This window comes from Loxodonta africana, chromosome X (genome assembly GCF_030014295.1).
Source record: "Loxodonta africana isolate mLoxAfr1 chromosome X, mLoxAfr1.hap2, whole genome shotgun sequence".
In the NCBI taxonomy this organism is placed as follows: Eukaryota; Metazoa; Chordata; class Mammalia; order Proboscidea; family Elephantidae; genus Loxodonta; species Loxodonta africana.
Genome location: NC_087369.1, coordinates 113,371,328 through 113,386,272, shown reverse-complemented (window position 1 = coordinate 113,386,272; position 14,945 = coordinate 113,371,328). Strand labels below are relative to the sequence as shown.

At 37.0% G+C, this 14,945-nt stretch overlaps 1 non-coding gene across 1 annotated transcript; it reads left to right on the top strand.

Moving 5' to 3' along the window:
• Positions 1 to 2,968: 2,968 nt before the first annotated feature.
• Positions 2,969 to 3,039, top strand: LOC111747659 (small nucleolar RNA SNORD56). The gene has a single exon (XR_002783635.1). It is a non-coding gene; the product is annotated as a small nucleolar RNA SNORD56 (small nucleolar RNA).
• The last annotated feature ends 11,906 nt before the right edge of the window (positions 3,040 to 14,945 follow it).

The window sequence follows — 14,945 nt, the reverse complement described above, 5'->3', positions numbered from 1 at the left end:
GAGAGGGAAGTGCTCAATCCTGTGTGCATACAGTAATTACCAATTTAGTGTCTTAATTTCAGCACAGGACCTGTTCTTGACATGTCTTTTAGACAGACTCTCCATTATTTCAAATGCAGTCCATTAAAATATTAAATACCACTTCCTAAATTACATGGCCTGTTTAATGTGTCATTATTCACTTAACTTTCATTCTGCCATCTAAACTGTGGCAAGGAGATTACATCTGTGTCATCACCCCAAGGCATAAATCTCCTTAACTTCAAAAAGGCTAAAACTGATTGTACTCATTTTACTTCCTTCTAAACTTTTTTTTGTATTACTCCCAATCTTCTCTTTAGTAGAGTACAGCCAGCTTTCTGCCAAAAGCCAAAATGCTCACCTAGCATGGCTTGTACAATAGAGAAAAATAAAATTTGGACATTGTGATTGGATGCTGGAAGTGGTGTTAGATATCAGAAGTAGCATAGCAGTCATGTTAGGGGGAACAAGAATGGCAGAATTACTCAGAATGGCTTACTCGTATTATGGTCATAACTGTTATTTGGGGGCTTGAGATTTCCACTGTTTTTACATCCCCAGAGACACACTTCAAAGGCCTCTTTGAGGAAAAATGACCAACTCAAGAAGAGACCGTTTTTAGCTCCTACTTTCCAGTGATCCCTTAGGTCTGGTAAAACCTTGAGATGTTATTTTAGTGGATGCTGTGGGCACCAATCGTATCCTCCTACAAGACTGAAGCACTCGCTACTCAATCTGCTGTAGGTGCTAGCAGCTGATGCCTAACATCTATATTAACCGCACATCCAGCGTTCATCTGAAGAAAGGCACCTTGCCCAAGGTAATGCCCCCTTCTCAGGGGCAGCTTTGATTCAATGACTGGTCAATATGGGGTCATACATGCCCAGCTCCCTTTCCACAATTCAAGAAAACTCTGTAGTACCACCCCAGATCTAGAGCTCACCATGAGCTCAGCTGAATCCTTTGTTGTGACTGCATCAAAGTTAAACATCTTTCTCTGCCCAGTTCTTTTTCCTTCATTCCCCTATAGGTGTTTATCCTAAGATCGCTTCCCAGTTAACTTCCTAAATACAAATCCTCTGTCTCAGAGTCTAGGGCAGCTGTAGTTATTATGATGAATAATTATGATCTGAGAAATATGCTTGTAAGGGATATGGAGGTTTATCAAGAGAGGGAAAATGGAGACAGACCCTTATTATCAATGATTATGGCCAAATAAGTAGAGACTCACTTTCTTTTGAATAATCTCGGGCTCGCTATGCCTGCATATTGCTTGTCTAAAACAACATAAAAAAAATGCCTGTGCCACTCAACATTTAATCTCTCTCAATTTCTTTCTTTTCTTTTTTTTTTTTTACTATAGCATTTGGGATTAGGTGTTCTGCATGTCAGTGTGTGAATTCTGACACCATCACTTCAGCATGCCAGGTTGCTCTTCTTATAAAGCGGGCCTGGATAGCAGTTTGTGGAGGAGGTAGTGCATATACACACTTAGGTTAGGGTATATGCATTTTCATTTTAAGCATTGCCAAATTGTTCATTTCCACTAAGAGAGTATGAGTCCCTGGTGATCCACATCTTCACCAACCACTGGTGTTAATACAATGGGCCAGTGGACATTATTTTTAGGGTAGTACTGATTTTACTGGAGCCTTGGTGGCTCGGTGGTTAAGAGCTCAGGCTACTGACTGAAAGTTCAGTGGTTTGAATCTACCAGCCGCTCCTTGGAAACCCTCCGGGGCAGTTCTGTTTTGTCCTGTAGGGTCACTATGAGTCAGAACCAACTGGGACAGGATGGCAACGTGTTTGGTTTTTTTTGTTTGTTTTTGGTATTGATTTTATAGCACTGAGCTATAAATGATTATAAGCACAGTGCCTAGCCTTTTGTTCTTTTAGCCCACTAAGCTTAACCATTATGCTTTTGTCCTTTTAGCCCACTAAACTTAACCATTATGCTTTTGTCCTTTTAGCCCAGTAAGCTTAACCATTATGCTTATCATAACCATTATGATAACCTTGTGAGAGGTTACCAGCAGCATACCAGATATTTCTGTTCGACCTTCATGTGCACCACTCTCCAGTATCAACCATTTTTCCCTGGAACCACTGTAGGGCAATTTAGATTTGCCACCGTAAGACGCTGAAGTGGTTCAGATCAATGCAATAATTAAATTTACTCTAAGGCTAAATAAATAATTTCTTCTGCATTTTATTTCAAATTTTGTCTAGCCATGCTATACAATAAAGCTATCAGAATATCTGCAATGAGATTCAATAAAATATTAAAGATATTTTAATAAATTGTATTAATGACAATACCAAAAACAGCAAGAACAAAATAACATTATAGAGATAAACACAAATTTGAAAATAAACCTTCTCACATTATAAAGTTTCCAAAGAAAAGTAAAACTTCAAAGATTAAATATGCTTGAAAGTTAAATCCCATAATGGTTTAAAGTCTAAAGGAATTAAAGTTCAAACCAAAGTCTCTTGCCTTTGTAAGTTAAAAGCCTAAAAGTCCTAAAAAAAAAAAAAAGTCTAAAGTTCTGTTACTTCTTAAAGAATGAAAAACACTATCCCCATTTTCTTATTCTGTTCAGTTTTTAATGAATAGTATTTCAATGTGCCTGGGTATAAGTAGACTTCCTTCAGATTCTGGAGACTGGGCCATTTCACAATGGAATAATTTTAGTTTATTCCAGGCCTAAAACATTGTATTAAGCCAATAACAATTAACTTCATTTTAAAGAGTCTATTACAATAAATAACAGCTTCAGCAAAAAGTAAAAATCTACAAAGTAGAGCTTTATATCAAAAATGTGAGAAAGCACAAATATGCAAAATTTAAAATGACAGGAGTAGGGATCATTAAAACAGTAGAAATTTAAAAAGAAAATAATAAATCACATTGAAAAACACTGCAAGTAATTTGAAAATTAAAATGCTACAATGATGGCAATATTTTTCATCAACAGCAGTTCACCCAGTGAGTGTTGATACTTTGGTTCTGAGTGAAGCTGAGAAATAAAAATAAAATAAGATGGATAATTTCTAGAAAATTAGAACTTACCAAATTTGACCCAAGTAGAAACAAAACTTGTGATTATGAAGATGGCACAGGGCAGGGAGATATTTTGTTTGTTGTACATAGGATAGGGTCACCATGAGTCAGAGCCTGCTCAAAGGTAACTAACAACAATAGACAAAACATTTCAATAGACCAAATCATCATAAGAGAAAGAAAATCATTTAAGAGATTGAGATGAGATGCTTTCAAAGGGTTAATTTTATGGGACCTCTAAAGAGCAGATAACCCCAATCTTATTTTAACTATTTCAGAGCACAGAATGAGGGAAAACTGCAAATCTTCTATATAGTGAGTATGACTTTAATGTAAAATCTTGACAAAGATTGCATGAAGAAGCTGCAGACCAATTTCACTTGAGTATTAATGCAAAAATTTGAAATGAAATATTAGCAAATTCCAATAGTATTTTATAAAATACATCTTGACTGAATGGGGTGTGTATTCCAAGAATGTAAGGGTGCTTCAATGTTAGGAAAACTACTATGTAATCCATCATATTAGTAGTGATAGGGGATAAGGAAAAAAAAATCTATAGATTCAGTTAAGTCATTTTACAAATTCAACACTTATTCATGTAAAAAATACTTAATAAAATATAAATATAAATTGATTACTTCTCTAACATGGCACCTATACACGTATATGAACAGCATTATCTTCCTGAATGGTGATTTTACACTGGAATCTTTCCCATTAAAATTAGGAATTAAAAAAAAATGACACTGATTTTTAAAATTACCTTGTATTGGGAATATTTGCCAAAATGATTAGAAAAAAAGATGCAATTTGTGGCATAAAAATTGAAAGATGCTCAAGTATCTCCGTTGATAGTTGATATTCTATATACGAAAACGCAGAAAATTAAATGGAAAATCTATTGTACACAATAAAAGAATTTTCCAGACTAGCGGTTTATAACATAAACCTACAAAAGTCTATAGCTTCTTACACCGCCCAGCCACCTATGCCAGTGATGCCCCCACCCTCCACCCAGCTGCCTACACCGGGGGCCTGCAGACTGGTGGTGCACCCTTTACCATCTCATGCTGTAGTAGACATGGGTGTTCCCTCCAAGCCAGCACCCATAGACTGGCTGTATACCCCTTGCCTTGCCCTCTGCGTGACCCCACCTGCAACCAGAGGCTCCTGCTTGCTCCAACCACTCCCATGTAGTCCTGCCTGCCTGAGGCCATTGGTGCAAGTTTATGTGCCACCCACCTGGTGACTGATGACCTATACACCCTCACCCCCCAACCACCCAGTAACTGAAAGTGCACCAAAACACCACCCAACATAGTGACCAGTGAGAATGTCCCTGCACCCATGCCTAGGTGACCAGCCAGACACATCACCTCACCAGCAACACTACATACATCCTGACTGGCACCAGCTACACCCCTACCAAGTGATGAGCAAGAGCCCCTAGTGCCCTCCTCTAATGTTTGCCTGGCTGCAACAGCACACATTCCATACCCAAATAGTTCCTGCAAGCCATTTGCATTTGCACTGAAATCCTTTGATACCTCACCACCTACTGAAACAACAACTAGTCCATGTATAGTGAACATACACTGCCTGTTTGGACAGCACTTCCTCACAGCAGATATGAAGAAGTCCTTCCCTGACCTCCAAAGAACACCATAACTACTACTAGCAACAAACTTAATGCCTCAGAGATGGAAACAATAACAAATCATATGAAGAAACAGGATAAGATGGTTCAAACAAGTGGGCAAGATAAAGGGGCAGAAAACCTTCCCGAGGAAGAAATGGTAATGGAACTACCTGACAAGGAATGGCACAGTGGTTAGGAGCTATGGTGAGCTGTGGCTGCTAACCAAAAAGTGGCAGTTCGAATCCACCAGCCTCTCCTTGGAAACCCTGTGAGGCAGTTCTACTTTGTCCTATAGGGTTGCTATTAGTCAGAATTGATGGCAATGGGTTTTTTGTTTTGTTTTGTTTTAAATAGGATCCCCCAAGAGATGAAGGAAAAACAGACAAATCCAGGGAAAACACAGACAAAACTCTAAAATTCAGGAAAACAATACAAGAAAAAAATTGACAATTAGAAACCATACAAAAAACAGCAACTAGAAATCCAGAAGATTAACAACAACAACAAAAATTAGATAATTCAGTGGAAGGACATAGGAGTAGAATTGAATCAATGGAAGAAAGAGTTAAGTAGAGGACAAAACCCTTGATACTAATTTGTTTGAAGAACATTCAGAAAAAAGACTGAAGAAAAATGAAGAAAACCTAAGAGTTATGTGAGACACTGTCAAGAGGAATAATTTATGCATGATTGGAATTCCAGAACAGGAGGAGACAAAAAGAAAAAAAAAAAAAACCAGAATTTTTTAAGGAATTTCAGAAAACTTCCCTATTATCATGAAAGATGAAAAGGTTTCTATCCAAGAAGTTCAATGAACCTCGTACAGGATAGAACTCGAAATACAATCGCCAAGACATATCATAGTCAAACTTCCCCAAACCAAAGGCAGAATTCTGAAAGCAGCTTGGGGCACACAAAATATCGCTTACAAAGGGGCACAAATAAAAATAATCTCTGACTTCTTGGAAGAAACCATGCAGACAAGAAGGAAATGGGATGACATATATAAAACCCTGAAAGAAAAGACCTGCCAACCAAGAATCACTTATCCAGCAAAATCATCTCTCAAATACAACAGTGAAAATAGGATATTCCCTGATAAACAGAAAATAAGGGAATTTGTAAAAACCAGACCAACCTTACAAGAAATATTAAAGAGCCTTTTGAACGGAGTATCAAGGACATCAGACAACAACCTAATATTAAGAAATATGACAGCATCACCCAGATAGCAACCCAAATAAAGAACTCTCGAAAGCAAAATAAAGCTACAAAACTGAAAACAGGGAACCAGAGGAGTCAATTTGCAATTGACACCTTCAAAAAACAAAAAAGGAGTAAATGGTGTAGTTATAGAACTTCCAAATGGAGAGGAAGTCAAAGCAATAGAAAGAAATGACAGACTGTTTTAAACTTAGAAAGATAAAGGTAAATTTCAGAGTAACCACAAAGAAAGTTAATAAACCTACTCACCAAGATGAAAAAGAAGAAAATCATGAAGACTCAGTAAACATAAAATCAACAATGAAGGAAAAGAAGAGAAATCCATAAACAAAAAGAACTCAACACAGTAATAAGCAGAGCACAGAAACTGTCAACAGCACACACAAAAAAAAACCCTAAGAAAATGACAGCAATAAATTCATACCTATCAATAATCACAGTGAATGTAAATGTACATGTAAATGTACCAATCAAGAGACAGAGTGAAAGAATGGATTAAAAAGAAAATGACCCATCAATATGTTGCCTACAGGAGACACACCTTAGACACAAAGACATAGTTTAAGACTCAAAGAATGGAAAAAAAAAATACCAAGCAAACGGTAACCAAAAAAAGAGCAGGAGTGGCAATATTAATCTCTGATAAAATAGACTTTAAGTCAAAGTCCATCACAAGAGACAAGGAAGGGCATTATATAATGATTAAAGGGCCAATCCACCAAGAGGACATAACCATAATAAATACCCAGTGACAGAGCTTCAAAATACATAAAACAAACTTTAACAGTATTGAAAAGAAAAATAGCTCCACAATAATAGTGGAAGACTTTAACACATCACTTGAGATGGAAAAACTTGGGAAAAAAATCAAAGATCTGAAGAACTAAATAACACAATTAACAAACTTGACCTAATAGACATATACAGAACTCTCGACCCAACAGCAGCACAGTGCATATTCTTCTCCAGTGCACATGGATCATTCTCCAGAATAGACCAGGTTTTAGGCTACAAAACAAGCCTTAATAAATTCAGAAAACATCCAAATAATACAAAGTATCTTCTCTGATCACAACACTATAAAACTTGAAATCAATAACAGGAAGAACAAGGAAAAAAAAATCAAATACATGGAAACTTAATAAAACCTTGCTTAAAAATCACTGGATAATAGAACATATTAAAATTGAAAAAAAAATTCCTAGGATTAAATGACAATGAAAACACAATATACCAAAACCTTTGGGAACAGCAAAAGCAGTGCTCAGAGGGGAATTCATAGCAGGAGAATTTATAGCAATGAACACACACATCAAAAAAGAAGAAAGGGCCAAAATAAATAGCTTAACCTTACAACTCAAACAAATATAAAAAGAGCAACACAAAAGGACCACAGTCACCAGAAGAAAGGAAAATAATAAAGGTCAGAGCAGAAATAAATGGGCAGAAAACAGAAAAACAATAGAATCAACAAGACTAGAAGTTGGTGTTTTGAGAGGATCAATAACATTGATAAACTACAGGCCAAAGTGACAAAGGAAAAGAATGAGAAGATGCAAATAACCAAAAAAATGAGATGAGTGACATTACAGTAGAACCAACTGAGATAAAAAAGGATCATAACAGATTATGAAAAATTGTACTCCAACAAATTTGAAAACCTAGAAGAAATGGACAAATTTCTAGAAACACACTGCCTACCCAAACTAACACAAAGTGAGGTAGAAAATTTGAACAGACCCATAACAAAATTAATTGAAGAGGTTAAAAAAAAAACCCTCCAACAAAAAAATAGCCTTGGCCCAGATTGGGTTACCAGAGAATTCTGTCAAACATTCAGAGAAAAGTTCACACCAATTCTACACAAACTATCCCAGAACATGGGAAAGGAAAGAATACTTCCTAATTCATTCTATGAAGCCAACATAACCCCTACACCAAAACCAGGAAAAGACACCACCAAAAAAGAAAATTACGGACCAATATCCCTCATGAATATAGACTCAAAAATTCTCAACAAAATTATAGCCAATAGAATTTAATAGCATATCAAAAAAATAATGCATCATGACTAGGTGGGATTTATACTAGGTATGCAAAGATAAAAAAAATTTTTTTATGCAAAGATGGTTCAACATTAGAAAATCAGTCAGCGTAATCCATCACATAAAGGAAAAGAATCACATGATCATTTCAATCAATGTGGAAAAGGCATTTGATAAAATCCAACACTGTTTCCTGACAAAAACGCTCAGCAAAATAGGAAGAGGGGAAATGCTTTTACATAATAAAGGGCATTTATACAAAGCCAACAGCCAATATCATCCTAAATGGAGAGAATCTGAAAGCATTCCCCTTGAGAACAGGAACCAGACAAGAAATGCCCCTTATCATCACTCTTATTCAATATTGCACTGGAAGTCCTAGCTAGAGCAATAAGACAGGAAAAGGAAATAAAGGGCATCCAAACTGGTAAGGAAGAAGTAAAACTATCCCTATTTGTAGATGATATGATCCTACACATAGAAAATCCCAGACATTCCACAAGAAAATTACTGGAACTAATAAGCAGGATTCGGCGAAGTGGCAGAGTGCAAGATCAACATACAAAAATCAGTTGGATTCCTCTACACTAACAAAGAGAACTCCAAAAGGGAAAACAATACCATTTACAATAGTTCCCCCAAAGATAAAATACTTACGAATAAATATAACTGGGGACATAAAAGACTTAATCAAAGAAAACTACAAAACAGTACTACAAGAAACCAAAAGAGACCTACATAAATGAAAAACATACCATGCTAATGGATAGGAAGACTTAACATTGTGAAAATGTCAATACTACCCAAAGCGATCTATAGATGTAACGTAACCCTGATCCAAATCCCAACAACATTCTTTAATGAAATGGAAAAACAAATCTCCAACTTTATGTGGAAAAGAGAGAGGCCCCAGATAAATAAAGCATTATTGAAGAAGAAGAACAAAGTCAGAGGACTCACACTTCTCAATCTCAGAACCTACTATACAGCCACGGTAGTAGAAACAGCCTGGTACTGGTACAACGACAGACACATAGACCAATGGGACAGAATTGAGAACCCAGAAGTAAATACATCTACCTAAGGACAGCTGATCTTTGACAAAGTGTCGAAGTCCATTAAATGGGGACGAGATAGTCTCTTTAACAAATAGTGCTGGCAAAACTAGAAATCCATTTTCTGAAAAATGAAACATAATCCATAGCTCACACAATACGGAAAAACTAACTCAAAATGGATCAAAGACTTAAATGTAAAATCTAAAACTGTAAAGCTCATGGAAGAAAACATAGAGACAAAGCTAGGAACCCTAATTTATGACGTTAATAGACTATCAAGCATAACTAAAAATACAAACAGCAGAAGATAAACTAGATGACTTCCTAAAAATCAAACATTTATGCTCATCAAAAGACTTTATCAAGAGTAAAAAGAGAACCTACAGACTGGGAAGAAAATTTTGGCAATGATATATCTGACAAAAGTCTAATCTCTAAAATTTATAGAAAACTTCAACAAAAAAACAAACAATCCAGTTTAAAAATAGGCAAAAGACATGAACAGACCCTTCACCAAAGAAGACACTCAGGCAGTTAACACATGAAGAGATGCTTGTGATCATTAATCATTAGAGAAATGCAAATCAAAACTTCAATGAGTTACCATCTCACCCTGGCAATAATGGCACTGATCAAAAAATAAAGTAAAATAAAATAACCAGAAAACAAATGCTGGTGAGATTGTGGGGAGATTGGAACTCTTATACATTGCCGATGGGAATGTAAAATGGTACAGCCATGATGGAAAATGGTATAGCACTCTCTTAAAAAGCCAGAAATAGAAATACCATATGACCCAGCAATATCACTCCTAGGTATATGCCCTAGAGAAATAAGATGTGTGACATGAACAGGCATATGCACACCCATGTTCACTGCAGCATTATTCACAATAGCAAAGAGATGGAAACAACCTAAGTGCCCATCAGTGGATGAATGGATAAACAAATCGTGGTACATACACACAATGGAGTACTATGCAGCTATAAGGAATAATGATGAATCCATGAAACATCTTACAACATGGATGAATCTGGAGGACATTATGCTGACTGAAATAAGTCAACCACAAAAGGACAAATATTTTATGAGACCGCTACTATGAAAAATCAAGAAAAGGTTTATTACACAGAAAGAAACATTCTTTGATGATTACCAGGGATGGGAGAGGGGGAAGGGAAAATCATTAACCAGATAATAGACACATGTTAATTTTGGTGAAGGGAAAGGTAATGCACAATATGGGAGAAGTCAGCAGAATGCAACCAAGGCAATGATGGCATTGAAAGATATACAAGAATAAAGGGCAACTACAGTAAATACTATGCAGATACAATCCTGCAACAACAGTAATAATAATAATTTGTGAGTGGATACCTAGGTAGATATGTATGCTAAATAGGTGTGGAAGGTTGCACGGGAGTACATCTCCAGGCATAAATGGGTATGGCTGTGGATATTTCTACACACATATTTATATGTGCTGCATCTATATTCGTATACATACTAGAGCACATGGGGGCACAGTTATGGAAACTTCTTAGACATAACCAAACACCTCATAGGACTTAGATACTGGGATTGAAGGCTTAGGACCATAGTCTCAGGAAACATCTAGGTCTATTGGCATAACAGAGTTCATAAAGATAATGGCTTACATCCTACTGTGGTGAGTAGCGTCTTTGGCCTTAACAGCTTAGCTTGCAAGTGGCTGTCTGAGATACAACTATTGGTCTCTTCCCATCTGAAGCAAAGGAAAGTGAGGAAAAGCAAAGACTCAAGAAGTGATTAGTTCAGAGGGCTAATGGCTCACGTAAGCCACAGACTCCATTGGCCTGAGACCAGAAGAACTAGATATGCCTTGCTGCCACTATCAAATGCTCTGGCCAGGAACACAATAGAAGTCCCCCCTTAGATTGGGAGAAAAAATGTAGAACAAAATTCAAATTCATAAAAGAGGCCAGACTTACTTGTCTGATAGAGACCGGAGGAACCACCCAGACTATAGCCCTAAGACACCCTGCTGGTGCTCCGAGATCACCTTTCAGTCAAATAACAGACAGGCCTGTAAAATAAACAATAACGCCTGTGAGGAATGTGCTCTAGTAAGTCTTTTTGAGGAACTTAAACACAAACTTTCCTCTTCCTTTGAACCCAGCATCTCTGGCATTCCAGTGCTACATGGAGGGTGGCCTCAGCCTAGTGGTATAAACTTCACTATCTCCTTTGAGAAAAACTTGCTGGTGTAGTGGTTAAGAGCTACAGCTGTTAACCAAAAGGCTAGCAGCTCAAATCCACCAGGCACTCCTTGGAAACCCTGTGGGGAGTTCTACTCTGTCCTTTAGGGTTGCTATGAGTCAGAATGAACTCACTGACAATGGGTTTGTTTTTAGTTTTGTATCTCCTTTAAGCAGGAATTTTCAAACTTCTGACTTCTGCCATTGCCATATACTAAGGAAAACCTTAGGCCAGTAAAGTCCCTGAAAGATTTTACCCTCATGTCAACATTTGTTTCATCTGGAGAATCAGTCACCAGTTTCCTGAACTGCAGATGATGTTGGTGCTTCTTAATCCTCAGCCCCAGTGGACTTTATGAGAATCAATAGTTCTGCCTTTTCATTCCTTTTTAATATTTTGATATGTTTCATCAGGGGCCAATCAAGAGGCACAGAAAAACAGGGAGAAGTCTGAGGCATTGAGATAAATCCCTGATGTACCTCCTTATCACAACAGACGTAGGCTCTCTGGCCTGAGTTTAAAGAGCTCTAAGTAAGGTTTCTAGTCACCTCACACATTCCACAGTATTTTAGGTTATGCACCCTCTGCCTTTTATACGCTGATAGTTATATAGTTTATGTACTATTTTGCAGGAATCCATGCTCCAGAAAGCCATAGACTCTAGGATTATTTACCATAAGCAAACTTAAATCAAGGACATCCTGTTAATAGTATTCCATAGATAAGGACCCTCCTCCTTATCAGTATTGTCAGTCTATTGACCAGTATGTTTATAAATAAACCAGATCTGATGACTTGTCTCCTTTCTTTCCTGGAACTTTTCTTGATAAAAGACATGAATGGATCATAAACCATTTCTTAATTATTTTTAACCTGTTGCCCTTGAGTCGATTCTGACTCCTAGCAACCCTACAGGACAGAGTAGAAGTGGCCCACAGAGTTTCCAAGGAGTGCCTGGTGGATTTGAACTGCCAATCTTTTGGTTACCAGCCATAGCTTTAACCACTATGCCACCAGGGTTTCCTAATTATTCTTTAAAAAAAAGAATTCTTACCTAACCCTAAATAAGAATGGTTAGGGAGTCTATCTAAATTTATCTACCTAGCACTAAGAATTCACTGTTTAAAGCTAGAACATCACTAGTGCTCAGTAAGTATATGGGAATTATCAATCTTTCACTTAAAGATAGCAATATTGTTCTGCCCACTAATGGAAAGAAAAACGAGTGAACTCTTCTATGGTGTTAATTTTGTGAATGAGAATTAGCATGAAGCTGATTCCCAGAAGGCAGGATCAAATATACCCCTGCTTTCCCATTTCTACATCATTTCTCACACTAGCTGTCCACACGGCATTCTCTCTCTCTCCCTCAACCCCTAGCTACTCAGAGCTAGGTCAAAGCTCATAAGCTTAAAGGACACCATCCTTGGGTTCACTGATTTGTTGGAATAACTCACAGAAATTCAGGAGATATTATGCTTACAACTACCAGTTTTATTATAATAAAAGGATATATATCAGGATCATCATAAGGAAGAGATTCACGGGCAAGGAAGGTTCCCAATGTGGAGTTGCCATGGCTCAGAGAAGTTACCCCACCCTCCATTTGCCAACCAGGAACCTCTTTGGCCTTCCGTCTTCCACCCCAGATATACTGAATCAAAACCTACATATTAACAAGATGCCCAGGTGATTCTTACAGATAACAAATTTTGAGAACCACAATTCCCTACTAGTGATTCTCAGAATTGTTCCCTAACCAGCATCATTAGCATCCCCTGGGAACTTGTTAGAAGTGCAAATTCTCAGCAGGAGTTTGAACCAAAATGAACCAGTTCAAAGCCCTGCTCTATTTGCCTCACCCATGGAGGCCTTTGCTGCCTCTTACATGGCCAACACCCACTCATTAGCTGCAGGTGTAGTACAGGTCTCAGGAACTAAGACCAAAGGCCAAATTGCTTATTGCTAGGTAAGTAATCACCTCACACCTTCATGGCATTAATCCATTTTCTTCTACACAGTTGTATCTTCTTGTCTACATATAAGGGACTTTTGTATATTATACATATTTTGGAGTCCTGATGGCATAGTGGTTAAGAGCTCAGCTGCTAACCAATAAGTCAGCAGTTCGGATCCACCAGCTGCTCCTTGGAAGTCCTATGGGGGCAGTTCTACTCTGTCCTGGAGGGCACTGTGAGTCAGAATCGATTCGATGGCAACAGGTTTTTTAATAGATATTTTGCCTCTCTTTTCTACTTGTGCAGCAAATATTTCTTTCACATTTACTGTCTACTGAGTGTATTAATTGTATCTTTTGCTCTGCTGGATATGTTCTATTTGCCTCTCCAAATTCACTCTCCACCTTCCTCCACCCTCTTCTCTACTTTTGTGGATTACATCAAAGAATTCCCATACCCTCTGGATTCAAATTGGATTAAGCTAATGGAAATCCACAGATGGGCATCACAAGAAGGGAGGAGAGTGACATGATTGAATTAATTCCTCTGTCATATTAACTGTGCAGTCACCTCAGGCAATTGATTATCCTCAAAAGAAGGTTACTTTTTCTTCTCTAAAGCAGCCTGTTCTACATAATTCTCTCTCCTTCTGGAATCCATCAAATTCTACCTCCATCTGTCCCTCCTACCTAGATGTCCTCTGCACTGCTCTTGGTCCCAAACATGTATGTAAGACCTTAAAGTACATCAGTGAAAAAAAGACAAAAACTCCTGCTGTCATGGAGCTTAAAACTCAAAGACTAAAAAAAAAAGGAGATATTATAATCAAATCAAATCAAATGATGGAAAAGAGGAAGGGAAAGAGAAATACGAGAACACATAATTTCATTAATGTTTATAATAAGGTGTCAAATCAACGCTTTATTTAAAAAAGGAGAGGGCTAACAAAAATAAAATTAAGTTATAAATTTGATCAGCAGACCAAAAAAAAAACTTCTGTTTTATTCATAGTAACACACAAAACAAAACCCCTCCAGAACTCATAATAAAATATTTTTAACAACCTATATATAATAAAAAAAAAATTTATATAAACAGAAATCATAAAATATAATAAGACAAAACAAAGATTAAACATGTCTCACCTATTAAAACATGTAAACACACTAACTCATACACTGAAAGAAAAGAATTCCACTATGAATTAGGATGTTGAAGGTCTATACTTTTCATTAAAGCTATAAAATAGGTATGGATGTAAGAATTCTAGATTCACTAAATTCTAGAGAAGTATAAGTAGTTTCTAATGGGTGATCACTTTCATCTGTAGGTAGAGGGGCATTGTTGGGGAAAGGATAATTTGAACAATTTTTAACGATGATTTGATTGTGTCAAAGATTGGAATTTGCAGGAGTTCCAAACTCAAAGTTAGACCTTCCTTCCGTGAAATTCCCCCCATAAAATTTTTACTGAAGAAGTAGTGACAAGAAAAGTTCAGGGCCAAACTGGGAAACAGAGCAATCTAATTTTCTTAAACTGCTAAGATCCCAAAGCCTTACTAAAAGAAGAGGTATAATGCCAAAATCAAGACTTTTAAAACAAATTAATTAAAATTAACTAATGCTGCAATCCAGCTTAACCAACGCCAAATCAGGTTAGATTTAGATAGCAGCCACTCATGATAGCTGCACAAGA